The 15,471-nt window shown below is 44.4% G+C and overlaps 1 protein-coding gene across 2 annotated transcripts in view; it reads left to right on the top strand.

The window, feature by feature from the left end:
* Positions 1-1,146: 1,146 nt before the first annotated feature.
* The window catches only part of card11 (caspase recruitment domain family, member 11), a 217,962-nt gene continuing 203,637 nt past the window's right edge, over positions 1,147-15,471 (top strand). Inside the window, exon 1 of one of the 2 annotated variants that reach the window (XM_055651008.1) lies at positions 1,147-1,622. The gene's annotated coding sequence lies outside the window, so the exon portion shown is untranslated. Of the gene's footprint in view, positions 1,755-15,471 lie in introns of both variants that reach the window. The other variant, XM_055651009.1, reaches the window with a different exon arrangement.

Below are 15,471 nucleotides of genomic sequence, written 5' to 3'. Positions count from 1 at the left end.
GGGATACCTTGCTCCCTTTTCACATTGCTTTCCTGCATGAGGAACGCATAACAGCACCTAGACAGTCGCCATGTTCGAGCGACATCTTGCAGCTTCAATGTCTATGAAAAGTCGAATCGTGGCTCAGGGAGATATGTCATTTCTTACATTCTCACTTTAAGGTCCGGTGTCCTGTCAACACTGGCTCGTTGAAGTATGGGAACAGGTAACTGCAGACAAAAAAAGACACAAAGTGCTGGAGTAACTTTGCAGGTCAGGCAGCATCTCTGGAGAACATGGACATGCGATGTTTCAGCTCGGAACCCTTGAGAAGTGTCCTGACCCAAAATGTCACTTTTCCATGTTCTCCAGAGATGCTGCATGGCCTGCTGAGTTACTCCAACATTTTGGGTATATCTTTGGTATAAACCAGCATCAGCAATTCCTTTATATTACATTGTTATTCTTCAAAGTATACACACATACCTTGTAGAGATCTTGCAGTGAACCAGTAAAATGGAGACCAGAGAGACTGCAGATAGAAATATAGAAACATAGAAAATAGGTGCAGGAGTAGGCCATTCGGCCCTTCGAGCCTGCACCGCCATTCAATATGATCATGGCTGATCATCCAATTCAGTATCCCTTACCTGCCTTCTCTCCATACCCCTGATCCCTTTAGCCACAAGGGCCACATCTAACCCTCTTAAATATAGCCAATGAACTGGCCTCAACTATCTTCTGTGGCAGAGAGTTCCAGAGATTCACCACTCTCTGTGTGAAAAATGTTTTTCTCATCTCGGTCCTGAAGGATTTCCCCTTTATCCTTAAGCTGTGACCCCTTGTCCTGGACTTCCCCAACATCGGGAACAATCTTCCTGCATTTAGCCTGTCCAACCCCTTAAGAATTTTGTAGGTTTCTATAAGATCCCCCCTCAATCTCCTAAATTCTAGCGAGTACAAGCCGAGTCTATCCAGTCTTTCTTCATATGAAAGCCCTGTGGAGGTAAATGGGCAGTTGGCGTTTGGGGTTGAGACCCTTCCACTGGATTGTCCATTCACCTCCACAGGTGCTGCCCCACCTGCTGAGTTTCCTCAGCAATTTGCTATGTTTGACACCGCCCAGCCCAGTCAGACTTCTCACCCTTCCCCCAACCAAGCCCAGACAACTCCCTGAATTAGCCAAGGGCGACAGACTGAAACTATCCCATCTCGTCCGAGAGAAGGACGTGGCCAAACTGGAAAGGTTGGAGTGCAGCAGCCACGAGGAGAACACTCATTCGGATTTACCAGCCACGAATGAAGTTCTGATGTGGAGTACAACCTGCTTTTGTTGTTCAGAAGCACCCCCTCTCTAGGCTCTCTAAACGGAGATTCTCAGCTTACACTTATTCCTCTCTATTTTAATGTGTGTCAATGCGGTTTTATCATTCTCCGCCCACACACTTGACGGCAACGTTGGAGCAAAGTGGGGTTTCATTTCGTCAAAAAGTTAAACGCCCCAACCCCACTGGCCTAAAACAAAATATCACTCGGCTCAAAGCAGAGCTGGTTCCTTCACTGGCCGAGACCGGGACAAGTATGGAGTTGTAAACCACGGAGCAGCTGAACTGCGGAGAAATCAGTGGACAGGAGCCAGAAAGGTGAGTCCACAATCCTCATGCAATATTTGACTCTCAGGAGGTTGCTGGTATTGTCTAAGTGGAACTCGTGTTGTTCGTCAGAGGCGGTGGGAGTTTTCTTTACAGACCCTGAGGAACTTCACCGCACCAGAGGTAAGCGTGTCTGCCTTCCCCCGAACCCGCACACAAATCTTAGCGACGAATTTGTTTTTCCGAGTTGTGCACTTCATCTTGGCTGCCTTTTACAGTTCAACAGGTAACATATTGGTCCAGTGAGAGCAAGGCAAAGGACAGGGTTAGTCTATCTCTTCACCAGAGGGTCACCCGTGCAGAATAGTCACAAATACTAATTAGTTTGAAAAATAAGATTTTTTTTTTCTGATTGAATCCTGGTGGTGAATTGAATTTGCATAAAAGTTTCAAGCGCGCTTTAGTCGGTATCTCTGCTACATGTTTCTTACAAATACATAAATAGGTTAGGTTTGGAGTCCAAAAATACTTTTAGAACACTAAAATCTTGAGAATCAGCTGATATTTTTAGAACAATGTCAATCATAACTGTACTCTGTTGTTGACTAATAGAGATGAACTGTGAGTTGGATAAGTTTGTCTTATTGAACTGTTTGTCGTCCCAAGTGTGATACAACTCTCTGTAGCAATGCTAAGAAATGACTGTGCTGCATCTATTCTCGATGAACTTTTATGACGTTTGTGAAATGAATTTACCAACTGTAAATATGATTTGTACTACATTGCCCGAGTTGGTGAATCGAGGACCAGAGGTCATAGGTTTAAGGTGAAGGGGAAAAGATTTAAGCGGAATCTGAGGGGAAACTTTTTCACACAAAGGGTGGTGGGTGCATGAAACAAGCTGCCAGAGGAGGTAGTTGAGGCAGGGACTATCCCAACATTTAAGAACCCGTTAGACGGGTACCTGGATAGGACAGGTTTGGAGGGATATGGACCAAACACGGGCAGGTGGGACTAGTGTAGCTGGGGCATGTTGGGTGGTGTGGGCAAGTTGGGCCGAAGGGCCTGTTTCCACACGGTATCACTCTGCATTAATAGGTCCTTTTAAAACTGCGAGAACTGCATTAACAATAAAATAAAATATTTGAACTGTCATCGCCCCTTTCATAACCTCTGAATGTCCCATAGAGATTTACAACCAATTAAGTACTATTGTGGCCTAGTCAATTTTGTAATTCGGGATACACAACAGCTGATTTGTGGCCACTCAGCGATCTAATGCAGTAATAATTAGATAGCTGCCTTTTTTAGTGATGCTGATTGAGGGACAAATTTGTATCATAGATGAACCTCCTTGCTCTTCAAAGTAGTGCCATTAATTACAGAACCGCTTGCCAGAACACATTGAGCTTTGTTTTTACTTTCTTAAAGATGACAGCTTCTTTGGAATCGTACAGGAACATTAGTTCTGTTTAACACAGCGGGACAGGCAGCATCTCTGGATGCCCTTCTTCAGATGCCCAACATCACCTATTCCTTCTATCCAGAGATGTTGCCTGTCCTGCTGAGTTACTCCAGCATTTTGTGTAAATCTTCAGTGTAAACCAGCAGCCGCAGTTCCTTCCCACACATTAGTTTAGTTTATTGTTACGTGTATCGAGGTAGAGTGAAATTACTCGTTGCTTGTTACATTACTCGTTTGTACCAAAATCTTGGGTTCGGGGAAGAGTCCTCCTCGGTCAGCCGCCGGCCGCTGATGTAAATTTAGATTTGAACAGTGGATTCTTTCGGTGCTTGCAAACGTGTATTGGCTTTTAGCGGAGAGTTGCCTTTCATTACATGCTTTGCTTTGACCGTGGGCATTTTCCATGCCCACTCCTCAAGTGCCGAGTTGTCAGGATGTAATTGAGTTTCAGGCTTTCCTCAGTATATCTTCCAAGTAATATTTGGTAATATGAGGGTTAGCAGAGTATTTGATTGATTGAAAAATACAGCATGGGAGCAGGCATTTTGGCCAATTGATTTCACGCCGATCATTAATAGTAAGATTAAACGAGTACTTACCAGTACGAAGTTTGATCTGTATTTTATGAGGAGTTACGGTGAGGGATTAAGTGAAGACCCCAGCTCCAGTGCGCATGCGGCATACTTCGAAGCAGCGGTGTGAAATCACAGAATAGACACAATATTTGAAGTAAGATAGTAAAGATCACGAGACATCAGTTTACTAGTTCGATCTGTATAATGAGGGTGGGAGCGGCGGGCACTTAATCCCTCACCGTAACTCCTCATAAAATACAGATCAAACTTCGTACTGGTAAGTACTCGTTTAATCTTACTATTTTACTTCGGAGTCACGTGAGTGATTCCGTGAAGACTTCAAAGGTCTGTGATTTCAAACCGTGTAACAGTTTTTATTTCACTCACTGCCGAAGTTTATGAGGGAGGAAGTGTTATCGTAATCAACCAGTGGATCTGCTTTCAAAAGAAACAGAAAGGTATTTGTTAACAATAACAACATAACAGAGCTCCTCTGAGCTTAAATTAATATTGCAGTTTGTAATATTCTCCTGCAATTAAATCAGGTTTATCAACGGTTTATAATAAAAAATGTTCTGAACGCGATTCCCTTGACCATTCTGCTGTATTGAAAATGTGGTCAACCGGGATGTCCATTCGTTCAGCCCGCTGATACCAATGCTGTCCTAGTGGAATGGGATTAAAATGTATTATAATCTATTCCGGCAGCTTTCAGTACCTATTTGAGCCACCTTGGAGTGGTTTGGCTCGTACCCCGTTTTGGGTTACTGTGGTTGACCCATAGGCTTTCCTCTCCCTCTAAGATAGTGGGTTGTGTCTATATGTAGTAGTAGATGGGTCACCACACTCAACCTGGACTCTGGTGGGTAGGCCCGGAATCCCACCAGTGAATCGGGCGTTCCTGGTCCATATAGCCATATAATGACTACAGCACGGAAAACACAGGCGATCTCGACCCTGCTAGTTCGTGCCGAATCCATATACCTGCGAGTTAGATTTTACCAGACCTAAATATGAACTTGATGCGTCTGGGGTAATCACCATGTATCCAGTCTAGTTTATGGAGTGACCGGACTCTTTGAGCGTGTACGAGAGCCATAAGCATGAGCCTTTTTTAAAAACATAGATTAAGCAAGCTGAGGGATCTGGCTGGTGCCATTCTCTGAGGTATGTCAATATCACACCAATATCCCATACATGGGTATATACCTGGGTGTTTGGGGCTTATATTATAGTTGCCCTTCATAGGTTTACCTTCAGTGGATGGGATCCCATGCTCTGCTGACATGCGGTTTTAGATAAGCAGATAAGGCGCTCCATGCTGTATTTACGGCACTGTAACTCACCTTTTAGTCATGGTGTAGATGTTCCAGGAACTCCAATACGTCAGTGGTTGAATAGTTCGTTGTACCTGCGTCGTGGCAGTATTTTACCCATGTTAGCTTTTAGTGACTGTTCGCAGGGATGCCGACATGGTGGTAATGGTTCCTTTGGATAATCCCAGTCCCTGGTAAGGTCTATTCAAAACCTGCACCCAGGAGTTTGATGTTTCCCTGGCATGGGTGGCTTATGCCTGATACTGGGTTGAGTCAGCAACCATGGTCCGCTAGGGAAATCCATAGGTGACTCGCCCACCGTGTCGTGATGAACTGGGAACCATGGCTGTAGGCCGGTCGGGCACGTTCAATATCTCGGAGACAGATCCCATCTGTATTGCGAAGTGCCCGACTGATGAGGCAGAAGGGAGGAAGGCAAAGCAGAAATTCCCCCTTCCAGCGTATAGGCATCTATTGCTGCTGCCTCTAATCTGGTTCCTAAGTCACATACATGGGTTACTGGTAATTCCGTCTTGTGCAACCAAATTGATATCTGGCTATCAAACTGCTTAATAAATTTAGCAGATATTTTGGGTTATGACATCTATTCAATGTAATCATAAATTTTACCCCGTGACATGGTGTCCCCCACTGTGTTCTAGCTCCCTAGGACATAGGCAGCTGATAGTTAAAATGTTTTTTGACACACCATTGCCAAATTTGTTTGACCAATTTGTTGCACAATAATGATTATTATGCTCCCCATATGGTTGATATAAGCCACCACCATAGTATTATCAATCCGTAACCACATATGTACGTGCTGCATTTGAAATGCATATGCTTTTTAGCCCAATAGGCGATCACCAATCCCAAGAAGTTGATGCCCGGTATGTGTAGTAACGATGTTTGTGACTTGGTCCATCTGTTACCTGTGCTGGATATGGAGTTTAGTTGCTCCCCAGCCTAAAGTACTGGCATTGGTTTTAAAAATAACCAAGTTGGGATTGGTGATGATAATAGGGCTGAAAACTATGCCAAATATATGTCTGCCCACCACCTTAATTGTGATATAGCTTCAGTGGGTACATTCATGATTTGATTATAGTGACCCAAGTATCTTGGCAAAGTAACAGTCATATGGACGGAATTATTATTGAAGCCCAGATAATCCTTGGTAGTAACGCTTCAATTCTGGTTTATCTGGGCGTGGGATGAACCTCAGGTTTAGGGAGCTGTTTCGTAGCTAGAACTGCTCCACAGCTAATTCCTTTGTTTCCCCTAATATGAGGATATCATCCAATATGTGCCATGATTATGCTTGTTTTCTTAATATTTTCATGGCCATTTATAATAGTTTAGGGCTGAGGTTAGACCATATGAAATGCTATATGCTCCCATGGTTGCCCTAACCGGGATATCCATGATCCAGGTAAATATATTTAGGTATCTATAATGATCCTAGTATATGGTATAAGATAGTTAGCATCTCCCATATCAATGCTCCCCATAGGTATCCTAGGGAGATCAGATGTCTGGCAGTGACAAAACTCCACCTCCATCTTAAAGTGGATATACTCAACAGATTTATTTAGTGATATTAGATCAATGATGATGCTACATTCATCATCTTTTATAGTTTTGGTGAATATATTCGATACAAATTCCAATCCGTTTAGTAATGTGCCTGTTTAGTTCAGCTTGCCTTCTCACTTCTCTTTTCTTAGAGCGAGAAACAGCCCTTTGGGCGCATTGCTGAACTGGCAGTAAAATGCCCAATTTGAATTCGTTTTTATCCTCTAATGCTGTTGAGTATATTTTGGTTATTTGTGACAGCATCCCATGCTTAGCCCACTCCCCATGCAGTTTAGTAGAACACCCTTGTTTTAGTGTAAACTGGGAGGAACCAGACTACCTACCTCCATGCTTGTTGTTTTTCATGAAGGCGTAGTTTGCTGGTATGCTGGTGCTGTCGGTGGGGCGGCGCATCTTCCCACGGCTCCGCTCTGGGCCCCGTCTAAAAAGAACTATGGGGGATCTGCAGCGGTCACCAGGCTTTCACCAGTCCTTGTTTGATATTGCTGGTGGATGCCGAGGGGTGCTGCCAGCTGGGTGTTGGATGTGATGTCCTGCTCGTCCCATAGCCTGCTCCCTCTTCCCCGCAGCAGCGGTTTGCATAGCCCCATATATTCGGGGTTGCGGGCAGGTCTATATGCACCATCGTTCAGTCGAGTATCCCAAATATGGGAACATCTTAGGCGTCAGCACCAAAGGCGAGCAAAGGTGGTAACATCTTGACCTTCCGTAGAATTCGCTGCTTGTCTGTGAGTCTACGAGACCCAGCTGCCTGCGGATTTGCCTCTGGAAAGGCCTGCTCCTGCAGGGCTTTTGTTGGGAAGATGGTCGTGTGGAGGAGCCATGTAGTGGCCCACGACACCCAGTGGCTCTTCCTGATCCTGCTCCCCTGGCATACTGCTGTTCTCGTCCGCCTGCCCAGCGCTTAAGCCAGCCCAGCCCTGGCCTCCTTAGCCCTTAAAAAAGGAGCATAAAGGATGCGCTAAATGGGAGGAGGCAAAGCACTCCACTCCCTGTTGCATCAATCCCTCGACAAGGGAGATGGCTAGTGCAATGGCACTGGGGTAGGAGTCAGCTCCCTTGGCATTCAGCCAGTGCCCCTTTACACCGGCGGCACAGGGAGCGGCTCGGTGTCGAGTGAGCGGGAGCATTGAAATAGCTCCACCGCTACCGGTGGCTGCCTCCCAGATAAGGACCCTCGTGTGGAGTTGGGCAGGCAGTCCTTCTCCTGGAGGTGAACTTCATGACCTCCTTTGGCTTGGGGAGACAGACATACTTATTTTGCCTTCTCCAACCTGTTCCAGCTTGGAGGAAGATGGCTCCTGTAGAACCTGTAAATTGGTAAGATTTCCCCTTACCTGTAAGTAGAGGCTGCCTGCCGTTTTCCAGGCGGCGTTGTGGCGGTTCCCGGGCGGTGATTCTCCTGGTCAGGAGTCTGCAGGGCTGCTGGTCGGGTTTTTTAAAATTTTCCCGCCGGTCCGCGGCTGTACGGAACAGCTGTTCAGCGGACCGGCATTAGCGTAGCTCCTAGCAGCGGTCCGCAGCGTTAGCGGTCCGGGTGGCACCTTTTCCCCGTCACTGTCGGCCCCACGCTGGAGTCGAAACGGGGCCCGCTCACCATGCCTCACTTTGCTCCCCCTGGAGCAAAAATCACAAGGCCCGATTAAGGTAAGTACTTACCTCTCGTCCCTGGATGCGGGAGCTAGCCCGACTCCCGCTGGCTGCCGCGTTCTGCACGCTGTGCGACAATGCCGCATGCGCACTGGAGCTGGGGTCTTCACGGAATCACTCACGTGACTCCGAAGTAAAATCACCCTGTTCACACAAGTTCTATGTTATTCCCACTTTCCCAATACTCTGGAGACTTTGCCCACTAAGCTTGTGCCAGTTTCAACTAATCTATTCTTGGGAGTGGACATGAGCAGCCATGAGTCAGAAGGATCAGTGTAAGGTTATTTCCGTTTAAAAAAAATAATTGTATATACTTTAATAGAGTCACAAAGCACAGAAACAGGCCCTTCTGCCCAACTCGTCCATGTTGACCAAGATGCTACATTTGCCCGCATTTCCCCCATATCCCTCTAAACATTTCCTATCCATATAGTTGTTCTAATATTCAAGAAGGAACTGCAGATGCTGGAAAATCGAAGGTAGACAAAATTGCTGGAGAAACTCAGCGGGTGCGGCAGCATCTATGGAGCGAAGGAAATAGGCAATGTTACGGGCCGGAACCCTTCTTCAGTCTGAAGAAAAGTTTTGGCCTGAAACGTTGCCTATTTCCTTCGCTCCATAGATGCTGCTGCACCAACTGAGTTTCTCCAGCAATTTTGTCTACTTGTTCAAATGTCTTTTAAATGCTGTTTTAAATCTTAGTTTTTAAAAATCCTGACTCAACTCTTTCTCTAGGCAGCTTGTTCCATATACCGAGCACCTTTTCAGTGAAAAAGTTATCACTCGGGTTCTTATTAAAATTGCCCCTCTCACCTTAAACCCATGTCCTCTGCTTCTTGATTTTCCCCAACTCTGGGTAAAAGACTGTGTATTCCCCTAGTGATTTTATATATCTCTATAACATCGCCCCGTCAGGCTCCTGGGCTCCAAGACTCCAAGGAATAAAGTCCTAGGCTCTCCCTATTGCGCAGGCCCTTGAGTCCTGGCAACATCCTCGTAAAATCTTCTCTGCACTCTTTCCGTCTTAATATTGTATGTTTAAAGTATTTCCAGAACTTTCATTTTTGAATTGATCACTGGTGATTTTTGAAAATTTCTGGATGCTGGTGACATTCAGTAATTTCTACGGATTGCTGTAGATTGTTGTAAACTGGCAAACTGGATAATCACTCATGTGATTGAATAGCGGGATAAAATATGACTAAAAATTGAAGCTATGTGAATCATGTTAGCGTTTTGAGCTCCTGGATTATAAAACTGTGCAGAAACAAAACATTCATCATTGACTGAGCCAGTTTCCATTGTGACGAAGATGAGAGGAAGTGGGGCCAAAGTATTGTAGATTGATCAGAATAGTGCCTGGATTTCAAGATTTCCATTACAAGAACCATCTTAAGATGTAGATATCATATAAGATGTATATGAAAGTTATCCTTGTTAATTCAGACCTCCTAGGTCTGTGTTACAAATTTCAGTTCTGCGGCAGATGAAATTTTGATTTCAGTAACATTGGCCATTCTGATAAACTACCCCAATGTCCTATACTGCTCAATATCTTGTTAACTGATAGCATCACCGAGAGACTATAATAATAAGACTCCTCTATCAGCACAAACTAGGATTATATTCTTTATAAAGCAAAGAAATATGAGGTTGATGCTTTCAACATCTCATAAGGTAGAGAGAGAGAAAAACGAGTTCTGTGGATGAGGAAGTCCAGCAACCACATGGAGGCACGTGTTGCAGTGTAGATCTGCTGCCTCACATCTCCTGTGGCCCAGGTTCAATCCTGACCTCCAGCGCTGTCTGTGTGGAGTTTTCACTTGTGACTGCGTCAGCTTTCTCAAGACACTGCTGTTTTTTTTGCCAGAGATCAGTCGGCTAGGGGTTAATGAGCTGCCTTTAGTGTGTGGAGTCAGGAAAGAGTTGATTGGAATGCAGGGAGAATACAATGAGGCTGTAAACTGATGCTCACAGCCAGTGTGGACTCAGCAAACTGAAGCTCCTGTTTCAATAATAGTCAATAAAATTCAAATACTTGTTATTGCAAAGGAAGACAGAAAATTGGAATTATTTTCTGCAAATGACAATTAACGCTTGGTCAATCGTTAGCTTTTAACAATTAACTATTGTTTAGTGACAGCACAGTGACGCAGTTGGTAGAGCTGCTGCCTTACAGCACCAGACACCTGGGTTCAATCCTGACTTTGGGTGCTATCAGTGGGGAGTTTGCATGTTCTCCCTGTGATCGTGTGGGTTTCCTCCGGGTGCTCTGGTTTCCTCCTACATCCTAAAGGCATAGGTTTGTAGGTTAATTGGCCTCTATAAATCCCCCCCGGTATGTAGATAGTGGATGAGAAAGTGGGATAACCTAGAACTAGTGCAAACGGGTGATCATTGCTCAGCAGGACTCGATGGGCCGAAGGGCCTGTTTCCATGCTATGGCTTACAATCACTCAAAATCTGAAATTAAAAGTTTTTTATGAAACCACATTTCTGAAGGGATCTGGGGAAAAGAGAGATGTGTGACAAGTGAATGGATGGCATAGTTTGGGATAGACACAAAAAGCTGGAGTAACTCAGCAGGTCAGACAGCAGCATCTCTGGAGAAAAGGAATAGGCGACGTTTCGGGTCGAGACTCTTCATCAGACTGAGAATCAGGGGAGACGGAAACGAGGTTCCGATTTTGGAGGCTTCACCGCCAATTTCCATCCTGCACTCGGATTCACTTGGACCATCTCCAACACCTCCCTCCCCTTTCTTGATCTCACCATCTCTATCACAGGAGATAGATTATCGACTGAGTTCTATTATAAACCTACTGACTCGCACAACTATAAAGCTCATTTCCCTTTCTCCTGACTCTCAGTCTGAAGAATGGTCTCAACCCGAAACATCACATAGTCCTTTTCTACAGAGATGCTGTCTGACTCGCTGAGTTACTCCAGAATTTTACGTCTATCTTCGGTTTAAACCAGCATCTACATTTTTTTCCTACTCATAGATTGGCGGAGCAAGTTCATGTAAGTGTAAATAACAAATCCTGTTCCTATGTTTCTACTTGTCAAGTATGGCTGAATGAAAGTGCTCCGTTTATGAAAATAAGAGTATGCGTATGTACCTGGAAAGGAACAGCTTGGTGTGTTAAAAGAGAGAAAAGAAGGGTACTGAAATAGGACACCAAGTGTTGGAGTAAATTAGCCGGCCAGGCAGTATCTCTGGAGAATATGGATAGGGGACGTTTTGGGTTGGGACCCTTTGGTTCACCGAGTCCACGGCCAACATCGATCACCCGTTCACACTAGTTCAAGAGAGAGTCAAGAGCTTTATTGCCATGTGTCCCGAAATGGAATTACGAAACACAGATATGTAGCCCATATGTATCATCCACTCCCAACACACTTGGGGCAATTTACAGAAGCCATTTACCTGCAAATCCCTACACGTCTTTGGAATGTGTGAGGAAACTGGAGCACCCAGAGAAAACCCACGCAGTCAGAGGAAGAACGTGCAAACTCTGCACAGACAGTACGGTGGCAAGGATCGAACCTGGGTCTCTGGCGCTGTGAGGATGCACCTCTACCGATGTGCCACTGTGTCACCCTCATTTAGTGGGGTCTGGATAGAGGACTTCACACGAGTCCTCCTCCTTGCTTTACCTGTCCATACCCTCCTTGCCTAATTAGGTAATTAATGGCTTGCACTTGTGGGTAGATTGTGCTTTTTGTTATCAAGAGAAGTACAAATGTCACAATAATAATGGAGACATCTTTTGTTTTACAACTAATGTGCTACTAATTTTTATTCAGTATGAATACGAGCAATCTATTCCATTTTGGAGTTTTGTCAGGTAAGAGGCGTCACTGTCACTGCATTTTCAGAAGCAGAGATTAGATAGATCTTTTCCTTTAGGATATTTAATGAGTAGGGTTGGAACTATGGTATGGTAAGCTTGTGAAGTGTCAGGCATGCCCTCGGGGGACCAATTGTTCTTTCTTTATACTTTGCTCTTGAAGGGCAACCCATTACTCCTTTTCTCCAGTCCTTGAGTGTTCTGCATAACAAGCAGTATGAACATGGATCATGCAATCCACTTCTCGGTTTTCCTGTATCCAAACTGCAACAGAATCAACCCGCTAGAAATAGCTTCTCGGCTCATGATTTCTGTTGCCAGCACTTTGAAGGGGCTATCTCAAAATGTTTCCCCCCATATATAGTCCTACAATTATCTTTGTTGTGTTACAATTGGAGGTGTTTTGATGACCAATGGGTTCCAAATCATAACAAATCTCACGGGCACAAGCTGCTGTCTCACAGCGCCAGAGACTCGGGTTTGCTCCTGACCTCGGGTGGTGTCTGTGTGGAGTTTGCATGTTCTCCCTGTGATGCATGGGTTTCCTCCAGGGGCTCAGCTTTCCTCTCACGTGCCAAAGACTTGCGGGTTTGCAGGTTGTTTGGCCTTCTGTAAATTGCCCTTAGTGTGGAGCCAGTGTGTAAAACTAGTGTGAGTGGGTGATAAATCATCAGCATGAACTCTGTGGACCAAAGGGCCTATTTCGATGTTGTATCTCCAAGTTTGCAGATGACACAAAGCTGGGTGGCAGTGTGAGCCGCGAGGTGGATGCTATGAGGCTGCAGGGTGACTTGGATAGGTTGGGTAGGAGGGCAGATGCGTGGCAGATGCAGTATAATGTGGATAAATGTCCTAATGCAGTTGTACAGGACCCTGGTGGGACCGCACCTGCAGTATCCTGCGCACCTGGAGTATCCTGTAATTTGAGGAAGGACATTCTTGTTATTGAGTGCAGCATAGGTTCACCAGGTTAATTCCCGGGATGACGGGACTGACATATGAAAGAATGGATCGACTAGGCTTTTATTCACTGGAATTTAGAGGAATGAGTGGAGATCTTATAGAAACATATAAAATTCTTAAAGGATTGGACAGGCTAGATGCAGGAAAAATGTTCTCAATGTTGGGGGAGTCCAGAACCAGGGGTCACAGTTTAACAATAAGGGGGAAGGCCATTTAGGACTGAGATGAGGAAAAACCTTTTCACCCAGAGAGTTGTGAATCTGTGGAATTCTCTGCCACGGAAAGCCAATTCACTGGATGTATTCAAGAGAGAGTTAGATAGAGCTCTGAGGGCTGACACAATCAAGGGATCTGAGGAGAAAGCAGGAACAGGGTACTGATTCTGGATGATCAGCCATTGGCTTGAAGGGCCTACTTCTGCACCTATCTTCTATGTTTCTACATTTCTATGTTTCTATCTCTAAACTACACAAGCCATTTGTTATAAATTTGTTTTTCTTATTACTGACCATTCTACCAGGGGAAATACGATCTTATTTGCTATCTTAAAATCCTCTGATTTTCCTGGTCTGTAAAATCTCTGCTGAAATTAGTCATTAGAAAATATTGTGTTTGGAATAATTAGATATGAGCATGTTGAAAGAATCTGCAGAGTTTTGTACTTGTTCCGAGTACAAAACTTCTAACTCTGTTCTTAAAGGTTAATTGGTTTCTTGAAAGTGTGCAAAGGACAGAAACAGTATTTCCAATCTTGGGAGTGACAAGTTGTATTAACAGAATCTGTTCACTTCCACAATATAGGTAGTGAGGGAAGGGACAAATGATGCATTTTGCAATACATCGTTAACCATGTCATTTTTAAACTGTAGCGTTGTAGTTTTACTTAATTTTCCTGCCAGGATCTGTCTCCTACGGAGTTTCCTGTGACAAAGTTATTGCGTAAAATATCCTTGTCTATGTATTCTTCTACTTCTTATCTACCTGCCTTTGCAGGTACTATCGCAATGTATAGGTTCTATCGAGATTTAAGAAACATTTAGACAGGTATATAGATAGATATCTATCCATGCAATGTATACTTGTATTTATACTTGTGCATTTCAAATATGTATGTCATGTTTTGTACTTTGGCAATATAACAATGTTTTTTTATCATGCCAATAAAGTTTTTAAATTGAACTTGAATTGATAGAAGATAGAGACAAAATGCTGGAGTAACTCAGTGGGACGGGCAGCATCTCTGGAGAGAAGGAATGGGTGACGTTTCGGATCGAGACCCTTCTTCAGTATGAAGACGTCTACTCCAGCATTTTGTGTCTATCTTCAGTTTAAACCAGCATCTCCAGTTCCTTCCTACACAGGTGTATAGATAGGACTGGTTTAGAGGGATATGGGTTAAATGCAGGCAGGTGGGATAGTGCGGATGTGACACGTTGGTCCGTGTGGGCAGGTTTGGCCGAAGGGCCTGTTTCCATGCAGTAGAACTTGACTTGATAGAGGACTTGATAGAGGTCTTTAAGGGGTCTTTAAAATGATGAGAGGGATAGACAGAGTTGATGTGGACAAGCTTTTCCCTTTGAGAATAGGGAAGATTCAAACAAGAGGACATGACTTCAGAATGAAGGGACAGAAGTTTAGGGGTCATATGAGGGGGAACTTCTTTACTCAGAGAGTGGTAGCGGTGTGGAATGAGCTTCCAGTGGAAGTGGTGGAGGCAGGTTCGTTGGTATCATTTAAAAATAAATTGGATAGGCATATGGATGAGAAGGGAATGGAGGGTTATGGTATGAGTGCCGGCAGGTGAGACTAAGGGGGAAAAAAGATGTTCAGCACGGACTGTAGGGCCGAGATGGCCTGTTTCCGTGCTGTAATTGTTATATGGTTATAATCATGACTACATGATCAAAGGAGGGTAATTTACCTCGGATGGTTAAAAATGTTAGGTATTGGAAAACGACAAGGAATATTTCTAAGTGATAATGCTGACCTAAATGTGCTAGCCACTGGGAAACAGACAGGATCATATCTCATGCTAGTTTCCCATTTACTTCCCTCTGGTTCGTGTCTTATCTGGAAGAGAGACGCCATTGACAATTCCCACTGTATCCTGCGGTGCACTGTCTGATATTTTCCGATCGCTATGTTGTCAGAGTTGATTGTGTTCAAGTCTCTGGTGTGGAAAGTTGAACACAATCAAGTTGAACCCACTGGCTTCTACCTCAGTGGACAGGGTGTGAATCCTGACCAAAGTATAATCTAAAGCAGTCTGCAGTTTATCAGTTGGTGACATATATAAACAAAAAGTAACAAGTAACTCAGCAAGTCAGGCAGTATCTCTGGCAAACATGGTTAGATGACGCTTTGGGTTGGGACCCTTCGATGAGACAATGTGTTTTTATTGGTGTGATCTTTACCTGACGCAAGCTTATGAATCCAGCAGAAAACTAAATAGCCTTGACACTGATCATGTAAATTAGATAC

Source organism: Leucoraja erinacea, chromosome 20 (genome assembly GCF_028641065.1).
Source record: "Leucoraja erinacea ecotype New England chromosome 20, Leri_hhj_1, whole genome shotgun sequence".
Taxonomy (NCBI): domain Eukaryota; kingdom Metazoa; phylum Chordata; class Chondrichthyes; order Rajiformes; family Rajidae; genus Leucoraja; species Leucoraja erinaceus.
Note: the sequence above shows the minus strand (reverse complement) of the source record. Positions and strands in the feature narration are given on the sequence as shown.